Source organism: Strix aluco, chromosome 3, assembly GCF_031877795.1.
Source record: "Strix aluco isolate bStrAlu1 chromosome 3, bStrAlu1.hap1, whole genome shotgun sequence".
NCBI classification, from domain to species: Eukaryota; Metazoa; Chordata; class Aves; order Strigiformes; family Strigidae; genus Strix; species Strix aluco.
Genome location: NC_133933.1, coordinates 8,066,993 through 8,081,756, shown reverse-complemented (window position 1 = coordinate 8,081,756; position 14,764 = coordinate 8,066,993).

Below are 14,764 nucleotides of genomic sequence, written 5' to 3'. Positions count from 1 at the left end.
CAAGATGTGGGAGCTCTGGTCCTTGCATTAGGAGGTGCAAACAGTAATTCCTTCTCCTTTTCACTCAGGATACCACATAATTCTCAAACCATATCTGCATTCTCTTTCCATAGCACCTCAAATTCATTTCCTCTGCATCACTTAAAGCCCGTTCCTCCTCGCCTGCAACTTGGGGCAGGGGGAGAAGTTAATTCCCCTTTTATTTGCAGCATCTTTTTCGACAGTGAAAGGCCCTCACACAGCTCTCTCCTGCCTTCTCTTCCTGATGTTAAACAAGTCCATTCACCTTGTGAATAATCCTGTGAGACTGTGTTTGCTGAAACCCCGATCCTCCTTGGTCATAGTCTCTGGATGCTGCCTAATTGGTGTGTATCCTTCCTGAAGGATGATCCCCAGAAACTGGCACCATTTCAGGTGAGAATTACCAGGAGATCCCAGCCCAGCCGTGCCCCTGGGGGCAGTTTCCCATCAGTGATGTGATGGATACTGACCTGTCAGCCTGTTTATGGGAGCATCAGGGGAGGGTGTGGGGGCTTTCTGGGGGTCACACCCAGGTACCCACCCTTGACAGGGTGTTACGCTGTCAGAGAAGGAAACATTTGTGGCTCCTTTCACACAGGCCTCTCTTTGTTGTCATTTTTTGTTGAGGTTGCCTGAATACACAGGAACTTTTGGATAATGACTGTCTTTGAGTGGGAATTGAAATGTAACTCTTTAGTTAAAATGATGTGATTTAAGTTTTAAATTAATGAATTTTCAATTTAGTTTAATTTTTCTTTGCTCCTCTTGCCTCTTAATTCTTCACTATCACGCCGTGACAAACCAAAGTGGTGTCTGGACAACGAGGCAACAAGAGATTTCTGTGTGCTCAACTATGGAATTTTGACAAGTTTAACCCAAGTTTGTCCCTTTATGTTTTTGCTCAAGGGGGTCAACATGACTGTTGTTGATGCTGATGTGGAAGACCGTTGCAGGGGTTGCTGAATGCCCTCCCTCTCTGCAGCAGGGTGAATGTGCCACTGTCCTCTCGGTGGCTGCTGGTCAACAGGGAGAAGGATGTTGTGGACCTGGTGCCCTCTACAACAGTCCTGCTGTATTTTTTGACCAGCTCGTGTGCCTGTCCTGTTGTGGACAGGCTCCTCTCGGGGCAGAGCTGAGGGGGAACCAAACCTGGCATCGACTGGGCCTTGCCATCCCTGCAACGAGCTGTTCATGGCCTCAGCCCTCCCTGCGGCCCTAAGCACCCCCGCTCTCCCCGTGTTGGGGCTCTGTGGGGACCGGCAGCGGCCCGGTGCTGACGAAGGGAGCGAGCAGGGACTGGCAGGAGGCTGGGAGGGGCTCCAGGGCGCTCCCCGTTGTCACACGCCCAGCGGCGGCCAGATCGTGGCGGGAGAGGCCGGGGCGGGCACTGGGGGCGCCCGGGCCGGTCCTACCCCGGGGCGGGGAGGCCGGGGCCTCCCTGCGGGAGGCTGGGGCTGCTGCGGCGGAGACCCCCGGGGGAAACTCCGCTCCCAGCGGCGAGGCACGGAGCGTCCCGTCTCGTCCCGTCCCGCCCGAGGAGAGCCGGCCGGTGCCGGGGGGCTGGGGCTGGCCCCTGGCGGGGCTGCAGGTGGCTGCGGGGAGGGGCGGGTCAGTGAAGCGCTGCCCGACCAGCCTTTCCCCGCGGGGCCGGGCTCTGCATCGGGCGCCGCTTTTTCTCCCCTGTGCCGGTTCCTGGCGGGGAGCTCTGCCGGGGGGTCCCGCCTCTCCCGGGGCTGCCGGCGCCCCGCTTCCCTCCCGGTCCCGCCACTTTCCGTCCCGGCCCCGCCACTTTCCGTCCCGGCCCCGCCACTTTCCGTCCCGGCCCCGCCCCCTTCCCTCCCGGCCCCGCCTCTTCCGTCCCGCCCGGCCTCAGTCCCGCCTGGCTGCTCTGTCTCCGGCGAGGCCACGCCCCCCTCGCTCCCGGCCCCGCCCCTCCGTGGCGACAGCTGCACGCGCCGTTGGCGGTAACGGCTCGAGGCGAGCGGTCGTTGGAGGCGGCGGCGACGCTGAGCGCTGCGCGTGGAGCTGTGGCGGGCTGGAGCGGCGCTGCCCTCGTGAGGGGAGAGAGGAGAAGGGCGAGAAGAAGCAGAAAAAGAAGAGGAAGGACGAGGAGGAGCAGGGCGGCGCCGGCGGTGGCGGCTCTTTGGAGGAGGACGGCCGGGGGCGCGGCCCCCGTGTGCGAGGTACCGGTGAGGGGAGAAAGCCCCGTTCCCCCGGGCAGGCGGCGGCGGGCAGCCCGCCTGGAGGTCCGGAGCCTGTGCCCGGCCCTGCGGTGAGGTCCCTCCGGGTCAGAGGCTGCGCCCTGCAGTCGGGGACTGGTCACCTCGGGTGCTGCCCCTTCCCCCCAGCAGAGATGGTGACAGCCCCCGCCCCCGGCACTGCCAGAGCTGGTTGTGTTTTTTTGACACAGGGGCCGGTACGTAGATTGCTACACAGCAGCCCATTGAAACCTGTCTGTCAGGCAGAGTTACTGGTGTGGAAGAAATGAAGGCTGTCCCATGCCCTGAGCTACAGCTGGGGGGAGTGGGGGGGCAGAAGCCAGCCAAGGGCTCTGTGCTCGGGGAGCTCCAGCCTTTCTGTGCTGGCCATGGGGAGAAGGGTCCTGGCTTGGGCAATACCCACGGCCACGGGCATCACCCCCGAAGCAGGCAGGAGGGTTAATCCTGGTCTGCCCAGCTTCCTGGTGCTGGGCTGGAAAGGTGGTGTGGAGCCCTCTTTGCAGAGCAGCGTCACCACTGTGCCTTTGCTCGTGGTGCGGGTGCCTGTTGCTCTTCCATGCCTGCTGCTGGCAGGGGGAGGAGGGACTTGCTTTCAGAGGGGCCCCCCTGGCCTCATGTGTGTGAAAGTCTTGCAGGGTGTTGTCTGAAGTGCCCTGGCTTGCTCGTTGCTTTCCCCAGATTTCACAGGCTGGCGTAGCGGTAGCTGGCGTTCACACTGAGCTGCGCTTGGCCCTTCAAAGCTGGGCGTTTGATTCCTTGGCCTTGCTGAAAGCCATGAGTAGCCTGCTCTCCCTTCTCCCTTTTCCTGTGTGTGTATCCTCTGAGTAGTGGTGTACCTGACCCCTCCTGTCTGTCTGACAGGTCTGTTTACACCCAGCTGTGCAAAATGGAGGCATTTAGCAGCACCTCAGGTTATTCTAGAATCCCTGTTGCTTTGGAAATGGTTGGACTGGGTGATCTTCAAGGCCTTTTCCAAGCTAGGTGATTCTGTGAAAAGCATCACTTTTTGTGCAGAAGCGGGAAAAGGCTAAGACACAAGTCCCTTGCACTGGATGCGTTTTATCAACATTCGTCCCTATTCCGAGATCAGCCTGTTGTCGGCAGAGAGAGGGATGGTGTTACTGGTCGTTGGTGTGCATCTGGGAGCCGGGTGGGGGACGGGAGGAAAGGACGGCAGGAGGTGGCTGGAGTAGAAGCTCCTTGCAGGCGCGTGCAAGCGCTGCAGAAGGCCTGCCGTGCTTCCCCCAGCCCCTCGGGATGTATTCTGCAGATCGAGAGAGGAGTCTTGCCTCGCCTCGCCCTTCTGCCTGCGCTCTGCAAAGAGGGTGTTGGCAGTGTAGGGCAGGAGCACCCCCCTTTCCGCAGACTCTGCGGGTCTGTGGTAGAGATGAGCCGTGTGTGTTCTGAGCCCAGAGTCATCCCTCTGGTCTGTAGGCAGCCTGTGTTCCACAGACAGGCAGGAGAGCCCTGCACTACCTGTGTGCACCAAGTCTTTGGTCTGCAAAGAGGGAAGCCTCCCGTCCCCTGTTTGTGTGCTTCTGTGGGCCTGATGTGCAGAGAGTCCCCCTCCACCCCCAGTGTCCCCAGATTTGCCATGGGGATGGGTGGAGAAGCCCTGCCTTGCCTGGCCCATCTCTGCTCTGTAACCAGAATACGTTCTGCGTCCTGACAGGAAAGTGGCGCGCGGTGCCCTGCACGTGTATTCTCCGTACAGCCCTTTTATAGTCTGTACGGTGACAGGAGGGTGTTGCCCCGCCTCACCCGTCTGGTGTTTTCTGTTCTCTGTACAGCCAGTGTGCCCTGTGTAAGCAGTCCATAAAGCCCTCCCTTGTGACCGAAAACGGGATAAAAGAACTTATCGACACCGATTTGATGCAGATAAGCAGACGCTTCTTTATGGACGGCCTGTGCGCGGGTGAGCGCTCTCACCAACAACGCACACCAGGCTCAAAAACCATACAGATTATATAGCATTCAATCATACATATGAATTAAGTGCTCATACGTAAACATACTAATTCCTGGCAATGATTTCCGTATCCCCAGCTATTTCCGGTTCTGCGCAGCAGAATTTAGAAATGCCTAGAAACGAGTCTGGGGTATAATATGGGTCGGTGGTTGCGATCTCCCCCTGCCGGAATTACCTTTTACCTGGTGTCGCTGTTCCTTGGCAGAGATCTGTAAACTGTTGTAGTTCATTCTCCCCAGTTCTCATTAGTTTTGAGTTGCGGTACATCTAAGAGATTCCTCACAGTGTATTCTAGGTAATATACTACTTCTTGTTAGACATCTCTGTAACAACTTTAAACAGAAATATTTTCCATAAATTTAATTATCTAAGCAGTACCTAGGTGTACCTAGTAGATGATTACTGACCAACTCTTTGGCCTTGGTACGGGGCTGTGCAGAGGAATTTGTAGTAGCATTGGTTGCAGTGTAATGTGCAATATGCAAGAGAAATGTAAAGACTTGTCTCTACCATTTCTGCAGTTCCTATTTCTACTGCTTTTAATGTTTGTCACACAAATCAATTTATATTAATTCAACTTAATAATAGATCAACAAGTGAATCAGAAACATTTCCCCCCTTTGGAAGTGTTGAAAATTATTTCAATACTTTCACGTCATCATTTTAAAGCGTAGTTTCTGTTTCATTGTATGCTGGTGGCTCACTGTATGCTGGTGGAATGGTTGGAACTTGTCTCATGACCGTCCGGTTAAATGCCGTTTTGCGCATAATTTGTTTCTTTAGACAAGAATAGAGCAGCATTATCATCAGGAAAAGAATTAGCAACATGAATAAGGTGCCAGTTAAGGATTGTATCCAGGAGCTTAAATTCCACCTGATCCACTAAAAATTTTGCCTGACCAATCTTCTGACATATCTTCTTCAATTTTTCCTAAAGGCTCTAAATCCCGTTCTATATCCTGGGTTACGTTTGGAATATGAACTTTTTTAGAAGTTGTGATTTAACTCAAACTACACAGAAAATAAGAAGCAGGACTTGTAATGCAGGGAACCTGTGACACAGATAATGCCTAATAACGTCGTTCTTTAGGAAGCAATTAGAATTCAGAAAAGCCACTTGCAAGCTTGGTCTTCAGAAAGTTACTTTGCTGCTCAATATCTTATAGTATGGTTATTACTAATGGTTGACCAGTACATCCCCAGTATTGCTATGAAAAGATTCAAATAAAAACATCTTTATGCATTGAAAGTACACTAATCTGCAACTAAGATGTCTAGGACGCTACTTACGATGGTTAAAAATGCTACTGGAAACAGAAGTGCAAACGAGTGGCACACAACTTTGGTGGCTTTTTTCCCCAGTAGCTTTTTAATTGTACGTTTAGCTGAGGATGTGTCTTCTGTGTGGGCTGTTACACCATTACGTGTTTCAGAGTTCTCCTTTTGTTGTCTATCTGCTTTTGAAATTCCTCTTGCTAAGAAAATGAGGTAAAATTGTGGCTTTCGGGTAGGGAGGTAAAAGTAGTTTTACCCTGTTTCCTAATTCTGACAATCTGTAAGGTGACTTTTGCCTGTATCTCGGAACTACTTGTTACAGAACTCCTTCCCTTCAGAGCTGAGCTAAAACTGATACTTCTAAATGGCAATGTGAAACGTAAAAGATTATTAAAGTATTTTGTAGGTCTGAGTTTAGGAGGTAATTTTTCATTATCATCATGCTTCATTACTTTCATTTTGCACTTGTGAATTAAGGAGCTTGGCAGTTCAGTGTGGCCACAGGTGCATGTAATGGCAGGATCTAGCCAAATCCTGTGGAATTACGTGATCAAGTTTACATAGGACTACTCGCGTTCATTTTGCATGTCCTGCACAGACTTATTAGCCCTGATAGCTGAAGTATTTTTCTTTCAGAAGTGGCATTCCTTGCAGGCTTCAAAATAAACGGCCGGGTAAGGTATCTGAGCAAGGGCCTCTGAAAGGTCTTAGATGAGAAATAAGCAAGGTCCATAGTCAGACTAGTGTGCGTGAACTTAGTCGCTCTTACAGCTGCTAGACAGCAGGTACCCAGACTTGCCCACTGCCTGATTAAAAGCTACGTAATGTCATTTTAAACTGGAGTGCTAGCTATCCCATATGGCCAGTGATTTGGCCACTACCCAGAAGGGACTGTTAGCTGTCAGTATTTGCTGGTACTGCACTATAGCTGGTTGATGCCTCCCTTCCCCCTGTAGAAACAATACCAAAAACTTCTTAACAGTGTACAAGTTACTGAGAACTTAGATTGTCTTAAATCTGGAGCTTTTGTTAAATATCTTGGATGGAAGAAAAAATGGAATTGCTGTCAATTCAGCTGATTTCAGGGTGCAGTCATTGAACTCTTGCAACTTAGCATGGCTGTAATGGATGAATTCATCATGAAAGATTTCACTGTCACAGTTCAGTACAGTACAACCTTTATTTTCTGCAGTGACTCTAAAATGTGATTTCCCCCCCCGCCCCCCCCCCCCCCCCCCCCCCCGAAGGAAAAAGTACGCTTAATCCTGTAGAGAATTGAGACTCTGAAATGAGTTGTAAGAAAGGTGCAATATCTCAGTGTGGTGGAGCATTGAAAGTGTGTCACTTTATTCTGTTTCAGCAGCTCTTCAGAGTTTAAAATCCCTCAGGCTTTGTTGAGAGAAGACCCCCTTGTTTTGGTGAGGTACAGTTCTTTTTGGTCACCTGTCTACTAGCTTCCAGAGATCATGAAATGAGGGAGGATAGTATTTCCATCTTGATCTTAGGGTGAGCACATAAGTATAAATTAATCCAAGCGATTAGATGGGTGCACTTGCTCCTCTGTTCCATTGGATGAAAAGGTCCTGGGTGCCAGAGGAGCTGATTGTAGTAAGTTGTCTCCAGCTGGGTACTTCAGTCAGTCGTGCGACAGTTAAAACGATAGAAGAGAGTGGATTTCTAAGGGGTTCCATGGTAATAATTTATAGCTCTGTGATCTCGTGGTCCCAGGATGCTTATAACCTAAGCATACAAAACTCTGAATGTTCTGCGAAGAATGCAGAATAACATGTTGCTTGCCTGAGTGTTGGTCTTTGCCAAGTATTTGGTATCTTAGAGCATCGGTCCTGAAGTAGCCGTGGGATTCAAGAGTTCTCACATACTTCTACATGTTTGGGTTTTTTTCTTTTTTCATCCTTCTTAGTTCTAGTGACACCCTCGTTTTGTGGAGGGGGGAGGTGATTTTTGTCAGATGCTTGTCTTTCCCTGCAGTATGCTCTCTGCTTGCCCGGGGAAGTGGTTGAGTCACCATCCCTGGAGGTATTTAGAAGACATGTAGATGTGGTGCTTAGGGACATGGTTTAGTGGTAGACTTGGCGTTGTTATGTTTATGGTTGGACTCGATGATGGTAAAGGTCTTTTGCAACCTAAATGATGCTATGATTCTATGAATGCAGCAATGATCTACTCTGTCCTTAAGGTATCCACAGACTCCATGTTCTTTAAGTAAGAGCATATCTAGTGCTTTGTAAATGAGGTACTAAGGCTTCTACACTCCAGTGACATTCTTGGTGTTTTATCTGAATTATTTCTCTCATCAAGAGAGGCGGAACCACCACTTGTCTCTTAGGGGTTACCCACCATCCAGCTAAATTTTTCGTAGCATTCAGCAATTGTCCTAATTTGTCATCCTCTTCTGAATATGTAGGTTTTTGCCTTGCAAGGGTTACTGTTTTAGTTGGGATTAATGCCATTTGTAATGTTGGCTCTTTTGCTCTTTTTCTAGCAGTTCTATCTGCTAAATTATTTCCTCCAGTTTGTTTTGTACTCCCGACTTGATGTGCTTTACAGTGCATGATTGCTACCTGAGCTGGTTTCTGAACTGCTTGCAGTAGTTGCAAAATTTCATTCTGATGTTTAACGTTAGATCCTTGGGAGGACAGTAATCCTCGTTCTTTCCACAAAGCTCCATGGACGTGTACTACCCCGAAAGCATACTTGGAATCGGTCCAAATATTTACTTTCTTCTTCTCACTTAACTCGAGAGCTCGAATCAAAGCAGTAAGTTCTGCTTTCTGAGCTGAAGCAGTACTAGACAAAGCTCTTGCTTCTATGATTGAGGTGTCTGTTGTTGCCGCACATCCAGCGTATCGAGCTCCCTGCTCCACGAAGCTACTGCCGTCTGTATGCAGTTCCCAGTCAGGATCTTTCAGCGGCGTGTCCTTCAAATCCTGGAATCGACTGGAATAAACATGTTCAATGGTAGTCAGGCAGTCATGCTCCAATTGTCCTTCTTCCTGTGTAGAACTTAAGAAGACTGCAGGATTTACCAGGTTAGTTGTTTTTAAAATCACATCATGTTGTTCAGTCAAAACCACCTGGTACTTTGTCATTCTGCTCGGGGATAACCGATGTCCCCCCCCTTTTGTTCTAAAACAGTTAATTACCATGTGTGGGACGTATACTGTTACTGTTCTTCCTAAAGTTAATTTCCGGGCTTCTTGTATAAGCATTACTGTCGCAGCAAGTGCTCGAAGGCAATTAGGCCATCCTTTACTTACTGTATCCAACTGTTTGGAAAAGCATCCAGCTGGTGGCTTCCAGGTTCCCATCCTCTGAGTCAGCACTCCTGATGCAAGGCGTTGTCTTTTGTGAACAAACAACTGGAAATCTTTGGTTAAATCTGGAAGTCCTAAGGCGGGTGCAGACATTAAAGCACGTTTTAATTCTGTAAAAGCCCGTTGCTGTCGTGGGCCCCATACAAAAGGAAAGTTCTTTTGGGTCTCATACAACGGTTTAGCTATTAGACTGTAATTCATTACCCAAAGGCGACACCACCCAGTCATTCCTAAAAAGGCTCTTAATTCATGAACATTTTTCGGCTCGGGTATGCCACAGATAGCTTCTTTACGGTCTGTTCCTAATTGCCGTTGTCGTTTTGAAATCTCAAAGCGCAAATATATTACAGTCTGACATGCAATTTGGGCTTTCTTCCTGCATACCTTGTACCCATTCAACCCCAGAAAATTCAAGAGGTCAATAGTTACCTGTATGCAGGTAAATCTTTCTTCTGTAGCAATCAATATGCCATCTACATATTGTAAAAGTAAATGTCCAGGTTTCGGCCTATCCTGTTTCCATATTTCAAGCTCCTTCGCCAGCTGATTTCCAGAGATTGTCGGGCTGTTTTTAAATCCTTGGGGTAGTCTTGTCCGTGTCAACTGCATCTTTCGCCTGGTTTGTGGATTTTCCCATTCAAAAGCAAACAATTTTCTGCTTTCCTTCTCCAGAGGTATACAAAAGAAAGCATGTTTTAAATCAAGCGCTGTAAACCACTGGTGAGTCTCCTTTAATGCTGTCAACAATGTATAGGGATTTGCTGCTACAGGATAAATGTCCTTAACTATCTGATTCACTGCTCTCAAATCCTGCACTAGCCTATATTCACCCGAAGGTCTTCCGACTGGTAAAATGGGAGTGTTATATTCAGATTCACATTCCTGAAGACTTTGATATTCCAAAAATGGATCAATTAATTTCTTCAGTCGCTGTCTAACTTCTGGTTTGATTGGATGTTGTTTAATCTTTACTGGTCTTGCATCCTCCTTCAGGTCTATTTTCAGAGGTGCCGCTAATTTTGATTTGCCTGGTTTATCTGTTTCCCACACTATAGGAATTACTGCTGAATCCCCTTCTGGTGGAATTTCCTGCTCCTTTACCTTTTCCTGTATCATCAGGATTTCTCCTGTTTTTGACTCAGGTATTTTCAAGAAAAGTTCCCCTTCCTCAAAAACAACTTGTGCGTTTAATTTAGACAACAAATCCCTTCCTAACAAGGGTATTGGACATTCTGGTACATACAGAAATTCATGTGTGATTGTTTTGTTTCCAAATTTCAGATTCAGGGGTTGTAGGAATGGCCTGTTCTCTTCTTTCCCTGTTGCTCCTGTTGCATGTTTGCTGTTTTTGTTCCAATTTTTCCTTTACAAGTATTCAATACCGAAAATGCTGCTCCTGTATCTACTAGCAATTTAACTTCTTTTTCTCCCAGCTTAATTACTTAATTGAACCAGAGGTTCAGGTGGGTTCCCCTCCAGTCCCCTTCATTCATCCAAACCCATCGTTCTTGCTGCCTCATGTTGAGCACTCCTGTACTTTGGACAGTCTCGTTTCCAGTGCTCTTCTTCCCTACAAAAAGCACACTGATTCATTGCTAAGGGTGCATGAAAGTTTCGATTTCCTAAATTCATAAATCCTCCTTCCCCAGTAATTCCTCGTCCTCTTCCCCTGCCTCGACCTCTGATTGATGCTCCTTGTCATCACAGCCAATAATCTATTTTCTCTGGTTTTGGGCTCCTCTTTCTCTCTGTTATTCTAAACGTTCCATGCTGCCTCTAACATTTTACTTAAATTCCTTGAATCCTCTCCCTCCAGCTTGTGGAGTTTCTTTCTTATATCTGGTGCCGATTGGCCCATAAAAATCAAAGCTAATTGTATTTGAGCTGCCTCTGTTTCCACTCTCAAGTCAGTATATTTTCTGGCAGCTTCCTTCAATCTTTCCAGAAACGCAGAGGGAGATTCATTTTTATCCTGTCTCAACTTGTATGATTTGGACCAATTCAGAGATTTAGGCATGGCATGTTTTACCCCATATAAAATGCATTTCTGATAGCGACTTAATTTTTCTCTGTCCGCCTGTGCCGGGGGGCTGGGGCTGGCCCCGGGCGGGGGCTGCAGGTGGGACCGGGCCGGGGCGGGTCAGTGAAGCGCTGCCCGACCAGCCTTTCCCCGCGGGGCCGGGCTCTGCATCGGGCGCCGCTTTTTCTCCCCTGTGCCGGTTCCTGGCGGGGAGCTCTGCCGGGGGGTCCCGCCTCTCCCGGGGCTGCCGGCGCCGCGCCACGTTCCGTCCCGGCCCCGCCTCTTCCGTCCCGCCCGGCCTCAGTCCCGCCTGGCTGCTCCGTCTCCGGCGAGGCCACGCCCCCCTCGCTCCCGGCCCCGCCCCTCCGTGGCGACAGCTGCACGCGCCGTTGGCGGTAACGGCTCGAGGCGAGCGGTCGTTGGAGGCGGCGGCGACGCTGAGCGCTGCGCGTGGAGCTGTGGCGGGCTGGAGCGGCGCTGCCCTCGTGAGGGGAGAGAGGAGAAGGGCGAGAAGAAGCAGAAAAAGAAGAGGAAGGACGAGGAGGAGCAGGGCGGCGCCGGCGGTGGCGGCTCTTTGGAGGAGGACGGCCGGGGGCGCGGCCCCCGTGTGCGAGGTACCGGTGAGGGGAGAAAGCCCCGTTCCCCCGGGCAGGCGGCGGCGGGCAGCCCGCCTGGAGGTCCGGAGCCTGTGCCCGGCCCTGCGGTGAGGTCCCTCCGGGTCAGAGGCTGCGCCCTGCAGTCGGGGGCTGGTCACCTCGGGTGCTGCCCCTTCCCCCCAGCAGAGATGGTGACAGCCCCCGCCCCCGGCACTGCCAGAGCTGGTTGTGTTTTTTTGACACAGGGGCCGGTACGTAGATTGCTACACAGCAGCCCATTGAAACCTGTCTGTCAGGCAGAGTTACTGGTGTGGAAGAAATGAAGGCTGTCCCATGCCCTGAGCTACAGCTGGGGGGAGTGGGGGGGCAGAAGCCAGCCAAGGGCTCTGTGCTCGGGGAGCTCCAGCCTTTCTGTGCTGGCCATGGGGAGAAGGGTCCTGGCTTGGGCAATACCCACGGCCACGGGCATCACCCCCGAAGCAAGCAGGAGGGTTAATCCTGGTCTGCCCAGCTTCCTGGTGCTGGGCTGGAAAGGTGGTGTGGAGCCCTCTTTGCAGAGCAGCGTCACCACTGTGCCTTTGCTCGTGGTGCGGGTGCCTGTTGCTCTTCCATGCCTGCTGCTGGCAGGGGGAGGAGGGACTTGCTTTCAGAGGGGCCCCCCTGGCCTCATGTGTGTGAAAGTCTTGCAGGGTGTTGTCTGAAGTGCCCTGGCTTGCTCGTTGCTTTCCCCAGATTTCACAGGCTGGCGTAGCGGTAGCTGGCGTTCACACTGAGCTGCGCTTGGCCCTTCAAAGCTGGGCGTTTGATTCCTTGGCCTTGCTGAAAGCCATGAGTAGCCTGCTCTCCCTTCTCCCTTTTCCTGTGTGTGTATCCTCTGAGTAGTGGTGTACCTGACCCCTCCTGTCTGTCTGACAGGTCTGTTTACACCCAGCTGTGCAAAATGGAGGCATTTAGCAGCACCTCAGGTTATTCTAGAATCCCTGTTGCTTTGGAAATGGTTGGACTGGGTGATCTTCAAGGCCTTTTCCAAGCTAGGTGATTCTGTGAAAAGCATCACTTTTTGTGCAGAAGCGGGAAAAGGCTAAGACACAAGTCCCTTGCACTGGATGCGTTTTATCAACATTCGTCCCTATTCCGAGATCAGCCTGTTGTCGGCAGAGAGAGGGATGGTGTTACTGGTCGTTGGTGTGCATCTGGGAGCCGGGTGGGGGACGGGAGGAAAGGACGGCAGGAGGTGGCTGGAGTAGAAGCTCCTTGCAGGCGCGTGCAAGCGCTGCAGAAGGCCTGCCGTGCTTCCCCCAGCCCCTCGGGATGTATTCTGCAGATCGAGAGAGGAGTCTTGCCTCGCCTCGCCCTTCTGCCTGCGCTCTGCAAAGAGGGTGTTGGCAGTGTAGGGCAGGAGCACCCCCCTTTCCGCAGACTCTGCGGGTCTGTGGTAGAGATGAGCCGTGTGTGTTCTGAGCCCAGAGTCATCCCTCTGGTCTGTAGGCAGCCTGTGTTCCACAGACAGGCAGGAGAGCCCTGCACTACCTGTGTGCACCAAGTCTTTGGTCTGCAAAGAGGGAAGCCTCCCGTCCCCTGTTTGTGTGCTTCTGTGGGCCTGATGTGCAGAGAGTCCCCCTCCACCCCCAGTGTCCCCAGATTTGCCATGGGGATGGGTGGAGAAGCCCTGCCTTGCCTGGCCCATCTCTGCTCTGTAACCAGAATACGTTCTGCGTCCTGACAGGAAAGTGGCGCGCGGTGCCCTGCACGTGTATTCTCCGTACAGCCCTTTTATAGTCTGTACGGTGACAGGAGGGTGTTGCCCCGCCTCACCCGTCTGGTGTTTTCTGTTCTCTGTACAGCCAGTGTGCCCTGTGTAAGCAGTCCATAAAGCCCTCCCTTGTGACCGAAAACGGGATAAAAGAACTTATCGACACCGATTTGATGCAGATAAGCAGACGCTTCTTTATGGACGGCCTGTGCGCGGGTGAGCGCTCTCACCAACAACGCACACCAGGCTCAAAAACCATACAGATTATATAGCATTCAATCATACATATGAATTAAGTGCTCATACGTAAACATACTAATTCCTGGCAATGATTTCCGTATCCCCAGCTATTTCCGGTTCTGCGCAGCAGAATTTAGAAATGCCTAGAAACGAGTCTGGGGTATAATATGGGTCGGTGGTTGCGATCTCCCCCTGCCGGAATTACCTTTTACCTGGTGTCGCTGTTCCTTGGCAGAGATCTGTAAACTGTTGTAGTTCATTCTCCCCAGTTCTCATTAGTTTTGAGTTGCGGTACATCTAAGAGATTCCTCACAGTGTATTCTAGGTAATATACTACTTCTTGTTAGACATCTCTGTAACAACTTTAAACAGAAATATTTTCCATAAATTTAATTATCTAAGCAGTACCTAGGTGTACCTAGTAGATGATTACTGACCAACTCTTTGGCCTTGGTACGGGGCTGTGCAGAGGAATTTGTAGTAGCATTGGTTGCAGTGTAATGTGCAATATGCAAGAGAAATGTAAAGACTTGTCTCTACCATTTCTGCAGTTCCTATTTCTACTGCTTTTAATGTTTGTCACACAAATCAATTTATATTAATTCAACTTAATAATAGATCAACAAGTGAATCAGAAACATTTCCCCCCTTTGGAAGTGTTGAAAATTATTTCAATACTTTCACGTCATCATTTTAAAGCGTAGTTTCTGTTTCATTGTATGCTGGTGGCTCACTGTATGCTGGTGGAATGGTTGGAACTTGTCTCATGACCGTCCGGTTAAATGCCGTTTTGCGCATAATTTGTTTCTTTAGACAAGAATAGAGCAGCATTATCATCAGGAAAAGAATTAGCAACATGAATAAGGTGCCAGTTAAGGATTGTATCCAGGAGCTTAAATTCCACCTGATCCACTAAAAATTTTGCCTGACCAATCTTCTGACATATCTTCTTCAATTTTTCCTAAAGGCTCTAAATCCCGTTCTATATCCTGGGTTACGTTTGGAATATGAACTTTTTTAGAAGTTGTGATTTAACTCAAACTACACAGAAAATAAGAAGCAGGACTTGTAATGCAGGGAACCTGTGACACAGATAATGCCTAATAACGTCGTTCTTTAGGAAGCAATTAGAATTCAGAAAAGCCACTTGCAAGCTTGGTCTTCAGAAAGTTACTTTGCTGCTCAATATCTTATAGTATGGTTATTACTAATGGTTGACCAGTACATCCCCAGTATTGCTATGAAAAGATTCAAATAAAAACATCTTTATGCATTGAAAGTACACTAATCTGCAACTAAGATGTCTAGGACGCTACTTACGATGGTTAAAAATGCT